At 37.1% G+C, this 13,213-nt stretch overlaps 1 protein-coding gene and 1 long non-coding RNA gene across 2 annotated transcripts in view; one reads left to right on the forward strand and one right to left on the reverse strand.

The window, feature by feature from the left end:
* cwo (transcription factor cwo) overlaps positions 1-9,939 on the reverse strand; it is a 228,321-nt gene extending 218,382 nt beyond the window's left edge. The window contains exon 1 of the mRNA XM_085818094.1: positions 9,795-9,939. The gene's annotated coding sequence lies outside the window, so the exon portion shown is untranslated. The remainder of the gene's footprint in view (positions 1-9,794) is intronic.
* LOC146996669 (uncharacterized) overlaps positions 1-13,213 on the forward strand; it is a 53,004-nt gene that overhangs the window by 37,920 nt on the left and 1,871 nt on the right. The window lies entirely within an intron of this gene.

Genomic DNA, 13,213 nt, shown 5'->3' on the forward strand with positions numbered 1-13,213 from the left:
AGCTTTTGTGTTTCTAGGATGAATATCTTCGGAAGAATCATTGTCTCCAGGAAATGGAGATGAAATTTTGGTGTTATCAGCTTCATGTGTCGGGAGATTTGGTGTTGTTTCATTCTTGAGGCTGAAACATGGTTTCAGTCTATCTATCGACATCCTTTTAATTTTACCTGAAACTTCCAATTCGAAAAATTTCTCAAAACGTTTTTTAGCTAAATATGGTCCGAGATAGGGTGGTTGAAGAGAAGATGAAATTATGTTATTATAGAAGAATACGTGTGAACAATTTGCTAAGTCCTTGTGCACGAAAATTGGTTTTTTTTTTCATGGCTGGTTGTTGGTGTTGGCTTTAGGTTTTGGATGTGACTTGGATGTGACTTTGGATGTGTCTTGGAGAGGCCTTATCTAAATTCTGGTGGAAGGCGAATAAGTGATAAGGTTTATGATCAGTGAAGATAGTAAATGATCGTCCTTCCAGAATGTGTTTAAAATGCTTCACCGCTAGGTAGATTGCAAGTAGTTGTGGTGATGGCGATAAGGAGCGCGCCTTGCGCCCTCTGATAAGTGTGGCAACTCTAGAGGAGAAGTTTCTAACGAGTAGCGAGCAAAGCGAAAGAGGCCGGCTGTCGGGGAGTGTGCGCGAAGTTCCGAAATAAAGCTTAAAATTTATATTGTGCACTATGTTATAAATTATATTGTGCAATTTTTGTATAAAATCTGAATGCGTAACAGTGGGGACGTAACTGAAAAATTCTCCAGGCAAACATATTGGTGAACCGTACACAAGTTCAGCAGAAGAACAATGCAAATCCTCCTTAATGGCGGATCAAATGCCAAGAAGAATCAAAGGTAGCACGTCAGTCCAAGAATTTGACTTTTGCAGGTGGGATTTTAGGCTGTTTTTCAAGGTTCGATGTTGCCGTTCTATGAAACCATTAGATTGTGGATGATAAGCTATGGTGCTGTTAGCCTTGAAGCCTAGGTATTTGCTCAAGGATCTGAAGAGTTGGCTGTCAAATTGTCGACCTTGGTCAGATGTTATCTTCTCTAGAATTCCAAATCTCGAAATCCAAGTCGCAAGGAGCGCATATGCGACAGACTCTGCAGTTTGGTCTTCCAAAGGTACAGCTTCGATCCACCGAGTGAATCTATCGATGATGGTAAGCAGGTACCTTTGCGAGATCGTAAAGGGCCAAAGATATCGATATTAAGGTGCTTGAAACGTTGATTGGGAACTTTGAATTCAGCAGCTGGAGCATGGGTATGTTTGTGAATTTTGGATCGTTGGCATTGCAAACATGCTCTAGACCGCTGCTGACAGTCTTTGTTTATGCCAGGCCAAATGAATCTTTTTGTCACCAGCTTCGTTGTTGCACGAATCCCAAGATGCGATAAGTTATGTATAGAAAGAAGTACTTGTTCGCGAAATTCTTTAGGAATGTATGGCCTGTTGAAATTAGTGGAGGTATCACAGTAAATTTTCTTATTGCTATCCAGAATAGGAATTAGTACTATTTTGAAACTGAAATTTGATTTGAGAATCCTGAGGTCTTCATCCTCCTGGCAATTTGTTATAACTGTATAATCAATTGGAGCTGGGATAGCGATGGTGTCGATTCTCGATAGCGTGTCAGCTGCAATGTTTTCTTCTCCAGAAATGTAGCGTATGTCTGTAGTGAATTCAGCAATGTAGTTCAACTGTCGTACTTGTCTTGGAGAGGCCTTATCTAAATTCTGGTGGAAGGCGAATAAGTGATAAGGTTTATGATCAGTGAAGATAGTAAATGATCGTCCTTCCAGAATGTGTTTAAAATGCTTCACCGCTAGGTAGATTGCAAGTAGTTGTGGTGATGGCGATAAGGAGCGCGCCTTGCGCCCTCTGATAAGTGTGGCAACTCTAGAGGAGAAGTTTCTAACGAGTAGCGAGCAAAGCGAAAGAGGCCGGCTGTCGGGGAGTGTGCGCGAAGTTCCGAAATAAAGCTTAAAATTTATATTGTGCACTATGTCTTGTTAATATTTATATTAATGCAGTAAGAACATAATCTGTGATATGGAATGTGAGGACTGGCGGTAACAATATGATAGGAATCACCATAATGGTGATCCGGACGTTATTAAATCAGGCCGTATGAACAGTTCTCAAGCACTTCGGTTTTGACTACAAGCCATCACTCAAGATCTCCAAACCAGAAGTAATGTATTACATCGATTTTCATCCTCCGAATCACAGATGAGTAGTAATTATAGATCATTTTATAATTCTGTTTTCTACTTATCATTTAATTTCATTTTCTTTAGTTAAATTTTTGCTTTTATTTTGGTTTAAAAACCTTGCACAATGTCTGATGTTCATGCCGTCCAAATTCCGGTTTATAACCGATCAGACCTATCTTTATGGTTTATTACGTGTGAAAGTACCTTTGCTCTTGCCACCCCCAAACCTATCACAGAATCCATTACTAAATATAATTATGTAGTTTCTCATCTTCCTCCAGACCTCATCTCTCCAGATATTGCATCACTAGTGAGAGATTTACTTATGAAACCAGACCCTATTGATCCATATACAAAGCTCAAAACTAAGTCAATAAATCGTTCAGGAGAATCTTCTCAGCAAGAAATTCGCCAATTATTATCTGGAGAAGAATTAGGTTCTCGGAAACCTTCCGATTTGCTTAGAAATATGAAACATCGAGCAGAATCTTTAAATGTTCCTGATAACTTAATGTTAGAATTATTCCTTCAACGTTTGCCTTCGACTGTTCAGTCTATTTTGGCAGCGGTTTCCAATTTAACTGTAGATAAAGCTTCAGAAATTGCCGACAGAATTTTAGAAGTAAATCCAACCCCAGGGACTTGTGCCGTTTCTCGCACAATCGATCAGTCTTTTCAGGATAAATTATTTAAACAAATAGAAAAATTAAACAAACGTATTGATCGCATTTCTCTTTCTCGTGGTCGCTCGCCAAGTCGCAGAGATCGCAATAAGGAAAGAAGCAATTCCAAAAGGAGAGATTATTCTGTTTGCTGGTATCATAGACGTTTTGGGAAAACGTGTAGAGAAGACAAATGTACTAAACCTTGTTCATGGCAGGAAAACGAAACAAGCAAAGAATAGAGGCGACTTATTCTTTGCCTCAAGTTTCACGTCGCCTGTTCGTTCGTGACCGTAGAACAAACCTTTCATTCTTGGTCGATACCGGCTCTCACGTGTCCTTACTTCCAGCAAATAATTCTCAAAAACGGAATTCTCCCCAACAAACGCTTTTCGCTGCTAATTCTTCTACTATTCATGTTTATGGTCAAAAAACACTTTCTTTGGATTTCAAATTAAGACGACAGTTTACATGGACTTTTCTTATAGCAAATGTTAGTACACCCATTCTTGGAGCAGATTTTCTCCATTTCTTTGAATTGGTGCCTGATCTCAGAAACAAATGTCTCAAAGATTTAAAAACGCAGTTTAAAATCGTCGGCTGCGTGAAAAATGCAAGCATTTATTCAGTAAAAACTGTGTTTAGTGATACACCATATCACAAAATTTTAAAAGAATTTCCTTCAGTTACTAGATTGCCAGATCCTAACCAACCTGTTAAACACAACACCGTTCATTATATCATAACTAAAGCTCCACCTGTGGTTGCAAAACCTCGTCGGTTAGCTCCAGATCGCTTAAAAATAGCAAAACAAGAATTTCAAACTATGATGCAATTGAGACCTTCGAGCAGCAATTATGCATCCCCACTTCACATGGTTTCAAAAAACGGAAGTTTGGAACGAAGACCTATAGGAAATTATCGAGCATTAAACGCTCAAACAATAAAAGACAAATACCCTATTCCATGCTTAGCCGATCTTACTGCTGCATTGCACGGTACTAAAATTTTTAGTCATGTTGACCTGATTAAGGCATACCATCAAATACCAATTAACCCAGCCGACATCCACAAAACTGCCATATGCACACCATTCGGTTCATTCGAAAGTACCCGTATGCAATTCGGCTTATGCAATGCATCCGCGACTTTTCAACGTTTTATAGATGAAGTCACGCGGGATTTAGAAGGTGTTTACGCTTTCGTCGATGACTTGCTCATCGCTTCTAAAGATTCTGAGGAACATTGCAGGCATTTGAAAGCTTTATTTTCCAAACTTCAGGAATATGGACTTTGCATAAATGTTTCAAAATGCACCTTTGGTCAAACGTCTATTGACTTCTTATGTTTTCACCTTAGTGAAAACGGAATTGAACCTCTTCCTAACAAAGTCAAATGTATTTTAGATTTTCCTCAACCTACCACTCTCACTCAGCTTCGCCGATTTTTAGGCATGTTTAACTTTTACAGATGTTTCATACCTAAAGCAGCACATATTCTTTCTCCTTTAATAAAATTGTTAGAAGGCTATATTGATAAAAAGAAATCTCGATCTCGTGTTCAGAATTCATCCCCACAATTAAATTGGAACGAGAATGCTGAACAAGCCTTTATTGCTGCCAAAAATGCCATTGCTTAGGCTGCCCTTTTGAGACACTCTATTCCCGGAGCCCAGCTAAACATCTGAGTAGATGCCTCAGACGTCGCAATAGGCGGCACACTTATGCAGTTGTCTCAACAAACATGGGAACCTATAGCATTTTTCTCTATGAAACTCAATAAAATTCAACAGAAACGGTCCGCGTACAATAGGGAATTATTTTCAATTTATTCTGCAATTAAGAAATTCCGACACATGTTAGAGGGCAGAAATTTTATAATTTATACGGATCAAAAACCGTTAATATACGCTTTTAAACAGAACCCTCATAAATGTTCACCTCGACAACTGCGCCATTTAGATTTTATTTCTCAGTACTCTACTGATATTAGGCATGTGCAAGGTTCAAAAAACGCCGTTGCTGACGCTCTTTCAAGAATCGAAATTGATTCTATAACAAAATCTCCATTTTTGGATTTTAAAAGATTTTCGGAATCTCAACAGCATGATCCGGAGGTACAAAACCTTCTCAAAAACAACACATCATCTTTGAAACTGGAATTTAAACCGTGTCAGTATTCTGATGGTAATATTCTTTGTGACATATCAACGGACATTCCTCGTCCATTTGTTCCGAATTCCTTTCGCAGACTCATCTTTAATCATTTGCATAATCTGTCACATCCAGGAATTGCAGCTACTACGAAGCTTATTTGTTGTCGTTATGTATGGCCCGATATGAAACGTCATATCAAAAATTGGGTGAAATCCTGTAAATCTTGCCAAAAATCGAAAATTACTAGGCATACTAAAGCACCACTGGGTACATTCTCTCTTCCTGATGCACGTTTTTCAGAAATCCATATGGATATCGTTGGACCGTTACCTCCATCAGAAGGCAACGTGTACCTTTCGACTCTAATAGATAGATTCTCCAGATGGCCTGAAGCCATTCCCATCCCGGATATGAAAACGGAAACCATTTGCAGAGCCATCTTCAACTGTTGGATATCTCGTTTTGGCTGCCCATCGATCATAACAACAGACCAAGGTTCTCAAATGAGATCCGCACTTTCTGCAGAATTTACGCGCATTTTAGGTACGAACAGAATCACAACAACAGCCTATCCTCCAATGTCCAACGGCATTGTTGAATGATTTCATCGACATTTAAAATCTTCTCTCAAGGCTCACGAGACCAATAACTGGACTGAAACACTACCAGTTGTTATGCTTGGTATTCGGCCAGCCGTAAAGGAGGATCTACAGTCATCTTGTGCTGAACTGGTGTACGGCACAACTCTCAAGCTGCCTAGTGGTATGATAACGTCATCTAAGATATCGCCGTATGACACTCAATTTATAACGAATCTTCGGCATAGAATGCAACAATAGAATCCAATAGCAATATCTGCACATTGCCAAGAAAAGTGTTACGTAAGTGCTACCTTAAAGTCGTGTACGCATGTATACTTACGTGTCGATCGAGTACAGCCACCTCTGTGCCAACCATATACAGGTCCGCATACAGTCCTTTCTAGAACGAACAAAACTTTCACAATTGATATTAACGGTCTGAAATCTACTGTGTCGATAGACCGTGTGAAACCAGCCTATTTGCTTTCGGACTCTAATTTGCCTGAACTGAAAACAAATAAAGACTTAAAGACAGTTCAGCAGAATAAATCTGCAAACGAACTCTCTAAGACACAAACTGTCACCAGATCGGGAAGACATGTTCACTTCCCTAAGAAACTTGCATCTTACATAACAATTTAAAACCTTTTTTTTAAAATTCATATCGTAACAAATTTTTTGTTATTTCATATTTATTATATGTGTCATTACCTTGTTATATATTAACTGCATTTTGATCTTTTCTAATTTTATATTCTAATTTTGTAATCATGAAAAAAAAAAAATACCCGACAGTACTGATCCTCTGAGATCATTTCATAACCTGATGTCGTTCCTTTGATAGCCATTAAAGGAACTGGGGGGAAACTGTGTGGTGATGACGATAAGAAGCGCGCCTTGCGCCCTCCGATAAGTGTGGCAACCCTAGAAGAGAAGTTTCTAATGAGTAGCGAGCAGAGCGAAAGAGGCTGGCTGTCGGGGAGTGTGCGCGAAGTTCCGAAATAAAGCTTAAAATTTATATTGTGCACTATGTCTTGTTAATATTTGTATTAATGCAGTAAGAACATAATCTGTGACATGGAATGCGAGGATTGGCGGTAACAATATGATAGGAATCACCATATAGTTCTCGATCGTATGCGCTGTAATTTCTCTGTGTTGGTGATAGGGATCGGGAGAAAAAACTTAGCGGTTGCTTTTCATTATTAGATAGTTGATGAATCACAGCACCCACGGCAGAATCAGATGCATCTGTAGTTAGGGTGATCTGCGCCGTTTGATTGGGGTGAACTAATATTACAGAGTTGCACAGTGCGTTTTTGATATCAGTGAAAGCGTTCTGCGCATCTTCGGTCTAAATTAGAGGTTTTTTGCTGTTTTCTTTACTCCTTTAAGCAAGATCGTCAAAAGTTGTTGTAGTTTGGCGCAGTTTGGAATGAAACGATGGTAAAAGTTCACCATGCCCAAAAATCTGCGCAAGCTTGTGAAGGATTCTGGTTTAGGATATTCTTTAATTGTATCGACTTTGGACGGAAGTGGCTTGATTCCTTCCATTGATATTTCATATCCTAAAAATTCAACTTTACTCAAGCCAAATTTGCATTTTACAATGTTTATGCACAGTCCATAGTTATTGAGTCTTTGGAAGATTAATTGAAGATGTTTTTTGTGTGTTTCAGCATCTGGAGAGGCGATGAGAATGTCGGCGAGATAGCAAAATACAAAGTCTAGGCCGCTAAGCACTGTGTTCATAAACCTTTGGAAGGTTTCTGCAGCATTGCGTAAGCCAAATGTCATGTGAGGACATTCAAAATGTCCGAAAGGTGTTATGATTGTTTTCATCGGAATATCAGCTTCATGAACAGGAATCTGTTAGTATGCTCTTATTAAATCTATGGTTGAAAAAATCGTTTTTCGATGCAGAATGTGAGCACAGTCAGTTAGAAATGTTAGTGGGTAACGGTCTGGTACAGCATTTGCATTAAGGCCACGGTAATCGCCACATGGTCTCCAGTCACCGGATTTTTTTAAAGTGAGGTGTAATGGACTTGACCAGCTGCTTTTCGATGGTCTGCAGAGACCTTCTTGCAACATATAATCAAATTCCTTTTTCGCGGCAATCAACTTTTCTTGTGAAAGTCTTCTGACTTTAAAGGATACAGGTTTACCTTTGGTTTCGATGTAATGTTGCACATCATGTTCTTTAATTTTACTGTTTTTTATGTTGGGTTTAAGCAAGTCAGGAAATTTGTTTAGGATGACTCTATATGGGTTTTGAAAAGTATTAGCAATGAATTTAGGAGTGGCGCTATTGTTACACAAAGTACCTTTAGCCGTAATGAGGTGGTGCCATCGATTGATTTCCTGTTTTTACTATCGACTAACAAATTAAAATGTGAAAGAAAGTCTATTGCCACGATAGGTTTATTAACGTCCGCGATGATAAAAGGCCATTTGAAAGATCTGCGTAGGCCTAAATCGAGCTCCAATAATTTTTGACCGTATGTTTTGATTGTTGTACCGTTAGCTGCGAATCACTCAAGCTTAGCCACAGTTCTTTTTTCCGATGGTGATGGTGGGATAACCGATATTTCTGCTCCAGTGTCAATTAAAAAATGGGTTGCTGATGCGTTGTCACGAATATATAGACGACTCAGCTGAATCCCTTGACTTTCTATCGTCATCGAAGGCCGGGGAATCAGTTTTCTTGTTTCGAGACCTGGTATTTACATGGTGGGGTGCACTTGTACGCTCTCTCACCAAAGCGTTGATGAAAATAACAATTATTTGTGTCATTGTTATTTTTGAAACGATTTCTAGAATTCGACCTGCATCGTCGTCTTTGTGGACTGGAATTTCTACGCGTATTCATTTCTGCTATCTGCAGTGTCAAGTTTGATATCTGCTTCTGTAAATCTTCGGGGGTAATGTTATCAGATGGGGAAAAAACAATGCGAGCTACCTGGGATGGATTGGGATTTAATTCCCATTTTTTGTCAGCCATTGTAGACAATTTGGACAAATCATCACTGCTTACAGATAAAATGCTCCGCATATCAAGTGGTAGTCGCTGCATCCACAAAGTTTTTAAAAATTCATCTGGCACTTGATATCTGCGAAATGCGTAACTTGGCAGCCGCCAAGTTACGCATTTCGCAGATAAGTTGGGATGGTTTCTTATCACCCAGTTCTAATTCGGTTCAGAAGTTTTCGGGTTTTCTGTGTTTCAGAGTCGGCAAAAATTTCAATCAGCCTTTTTTTAATGGCCGGACATTTGCCGTTGTCTGGTGGTGAGAATATCAGAGATTTGTGACAATGTCCCTGTTTCAATAGAACTGACTATACCAATCGGGTACTTACGTATTAACGCAACCAGGCCAAAATTCGCATAAATTGCCAAATTTGGCGACCCTACTTACGGCAACCCTACGTGTTATACATAGTTTTGTAAAAAGAGCATGTGGAGATTCACAAAATTTTCCTGCATTTTCGTGCAAATTTTTGTAATTTATGAGAAAATAGCAGTGTAGATGGATAAAGTCAAGAGTGTGCGCAATGCCATTTTTGTGCAATTCTGGGATTTTTTTTAAGTAAAAATAAGTCGACGTGTACATGGTTATGGCGAATACGGTTTTCAATCAGTGCTAAATGCAATAGCCAAAAGATTTCCGCCGAAAAAATAATTCTGCAACTTATTCAAATTTGAAACCGGACGGGTTTAATTGCTATTTTATATTTTAAAACAGAATAATATAAAAAACTGTATTAAAAATTATCTGTAATTAATAAATGTATATTTTCTTTCTATTCATACTTTTTTACTCAAACTTACAAATCGCGCCAACCTGGTTGCGATAATACGTAAGTACCCATAATCGTATTTTCTTTGTTCAGCCGTAATTCCAGCGTTTCGGAATTGGGCTTCAATCTGAAGAAACCATATTTTGGGGTCAGGTTTCCAAAAAGGAGGAATTTTGATGCTGACCTTGGCGACAGTCACAGATGTTGCATTAGTTTCGGCTTGTTTACTTTCATCTCCTTCAGCCATAGCAGAATTAGGCTTAACGGAAATACTGCTACCTTTATTTAATTTTATAGCTTTACCGGCTGAAGTTATATTGCAATATAGAACAAAATTTATATTGCAATATAGAACAAAATTAAAATTTTTAAAGTTGACTTACCATTTTAGAAGTATTTCAGTCCCACGTACGCTCGGAGTTTACATTTCACCAGAAGCACTTCGAAATCGAAACTATCACTCAATCCACTGTCAAACTCAGGAAAAAAATTCCGGAACTTTAAAATGGGTAAGTAGCTTCTTACGACGCTGTCCGTAACATTTATTCGGTAACAGGTGACTATTTATAAAGTGTTTATAATGTCAGTGACATCTCGTAAATTTACAGAAACATCATACGTTCTTTTTTCATCAGACACTTTATAAGTTGAATTCAATCGCATCCAGGTAAACCAGTGTGGATGTCTTGAACATAGGAAATGTTAAACATGGCTCTTACTCTAATAAGATTAATATTTATTTACATTTTTTAGATATAGAATTACACAGACAAAAAATCAGTCATCGTTCTTTTTCTTCTCTGTTGCTTCATGTTGCCATTCTGGCGAAAAGAAAATTGCATGCGAGAAGTTCTACAGATGGCGCTTCATTAACGCGAATGATGTCGCCGCAATAGCGCGTAGGCGTTCGATGGCTTTTTTTTTTTTTTTTTTTTTTTTTTTTGTTTTTGTTTTGTTTTGCAGTCAATGCGCGAAGAACAAAATAAGCGCAATTTTTTTTCCCCAAAACCTTTCATGACAAATTTGTAAATAGTACCGACGTTCTCACGTGATTAACATCTTTGCGTCTGTTATGAAATCATTCGAACCAACAGGAAACATTGACTCATGTCAATGCGTGATCGCTGTATACTTTACACATGTTCAATACACATTTTTAGTGTCTCCGTTGGTAATTTTCTCTTTTTGCAAGATGTTCACTGGATCAAAGGAAATGATGAACTGCATAGAAAATTTCTGCCCGTAAACGATATTTCAGGAAAAGAAGTTGAGATGTCATAATAATAGAATGCTATCAGATACAGTTTGGCAATCTGCCAAACTTTGTTACTCCCCTTCCCCCCCCAAAAAAAAAATGTTTACACTCTCGCTAAGCTCACGGTCTACCGGTCTGCTGCTGCGCTAACTCCTTTTAAACTTTTTTTTTCTTTTTAGTTTTATTATTAAGCATCGTTTTCTTCACACTTACACCATATACAATTCAACAGCAAATTAACAAAATTCTTAAAAGCACTATATGTTTAGAATTCCCGATGCAAACTTTTGGTATATATTTTCGTATTTTTTTTAGCCTGAGTCAATGCTCAGTTTTCTTAGTAAGATGGCTTACACTTTTTTCTAGTCCAAAGGGATAATTTGCCCAGAAAGGACTATTAATTTCGTTTTAGCATTTTGCGTCGGTTCACTTTTCAAATTGTTGCCACCAAATATTATCGCCCTGTATTATATTTAAAAAATTAAATAATGAAGAATCTGCATAAATGCACGTATTGTGATAAAACAACAGTACCTAGAGCCATCCAATTTTGAATAACGTACGTTTTCACCCGAATATGGTCATCTGGAAACTCATATTTGGAATTTGTTTTATTATTAATTTCATATTTTGAAAAACTCTGACAAATTTTTAATTAACAAACTCAACGATTTAAAAGCGAGCAATGGCAACACTCTACCGGAATCTCCAGTGCGCTAGACTGTGTATCGCAAATTTTAAAGAAATACTCATTTTAAAATCATTTTGCAATATTGCTGTTGGATTGAATTTTACAGTTTAAGTGCGAAGAACGTGATATTTAATAAATAAAGGTAACACAGAAAACATTAAAAAAAAGGTCCCTTTCATTTTTTTTCCATTATTAACGTTCTTTGTGTTAACTTAATTTATTAAATATCACATTCTTCGTATGTATGCCATAAAAATTCAATTCATGAGTGAAATCATAAATGTTTTAATACATACAGTTTTGCCATTGCTCGCTTTCAAATCGCTGAATTTCTTAATCAAGAATTCACTCAAGTTTTACGATATATGAAAGAAATAATAAAAAAATGCACACCGTCATACTTCAAAAATGTTGAATATTTTTAATTAGATAGATCATGAATTAAATGCATTTTTATTATTTAAATTAATCCCATTCAAAAGGAAAAAACGAATATTCTTAAGAACTGCATCTCTTGCTTTAAAATAGCTTTGTATGGTAATCCACAACAGACTGATTCAGTTTGAAAGATCGAATCAAGAGTGAAACTGCACATTTATAGTGATTCGACACAAAATCTCATTTCGACACTAATAGGCTTTTTTGGGCTAAAAATTCATACACAACCTGTATGTTTAGATACGGCAAAGAAAATATTCACAAGAATAATATTGTAAGATAAATCTGCAACAGAGACCTTTGAAATGGTATGCGAAACCTTGCCAAAAATTCGCTTATATTTTTTTGTTGATATGAAACATTTTGTGACTTTGGAGAAGATAGGATTATGACAGAATCATCTTAAATTATAAGCATTTCCAAGAGGACCCCAAAAGTATAAAAGTTCACTCTTTGCCAAATTTATTGCCATTCTTGAGAAAATTGGTACCTATAGAGCCTCAATATGCTTCAAAAGGTCAGAAGAAGGCTATGAGATGAATAAAATAGCAATGGTTGCCATTAAAAGTTGTAAAAGGATACTAAAATTTAATTCACAATCATATGAATTTGAATGGTGAGCAATAAATTCCAAAATTTACAAAGACAGCATGAATTATTGTGCAGATGGAAAACACTGTACAACTAGATTGTTGTTGTATAATCACACTTTTTTGTACAATGCAGTTCCTTTCGAAGAAAAGAGCAACAATTCTTAATCTTACACTTTACTCATACGATTAAGAACTTGTGGATTATTTTCTGTTTCCTGGAATTTTGTGTTAACAATAAGCACTGTGTTAAGAGAATTACAGGTACTCAGGAAAACGCAAGAGGGAATTAAAAGAATATTCTAATGAAATAGTGGACTTTTATTACAGGATTCAAAGAGTCCTGCACGTGTCAAGACATAAATAGAAGATTTTGGGGAAAGAAAGTAATTTTTAGAAATATTCTTTACATGTTTTAACTCTTTTTTTTTTTTTTTTTTTCTCTACATCGAATTGCTGCTGTATAGCTGAAGGAGACAGAAGTATTTAAAACAATATTATCCGAAATAACCAAAGGTTTAAAGGAAATATTGTATTTTCCAAAATAATACGATGTCTTGAGGATGTTTTGACCTTATGCGCACGCACGCTTCTCTCAAAACCCTCGTCTAAAATTTAAAACAGAACCAACATCCAAAACTTGACTTGATTCTTGATATAAAAATTCAAAATTCGCTGCTTCCGAACACAAATGATATTCGACTTCGAAAAGTACGTGTGTGCGATTATGGCAAAGCCTTGAGGGCTATATGCCTAAGGGAAGGGATGCTTTTATGGAGGACTTTCTAAGGGAAACTGGCTCCTATACACGTTACACATGGGTAAAAC

Source organism: Stegodyphus dumicola, chromosome 6 (assembly GCF_044657685.1).
Source record: "Stegodyphus dumicola isolate Sdum_Otavi_A_Nest chromosome 6, ASM4465768v1".
NCBI classification, from domain to species: Eukaryota; Metazoa; Arthropoda; class Arachnida; order Araneae; family Eresidae; genus Stegodyphus; species Stegodyphus dumicola.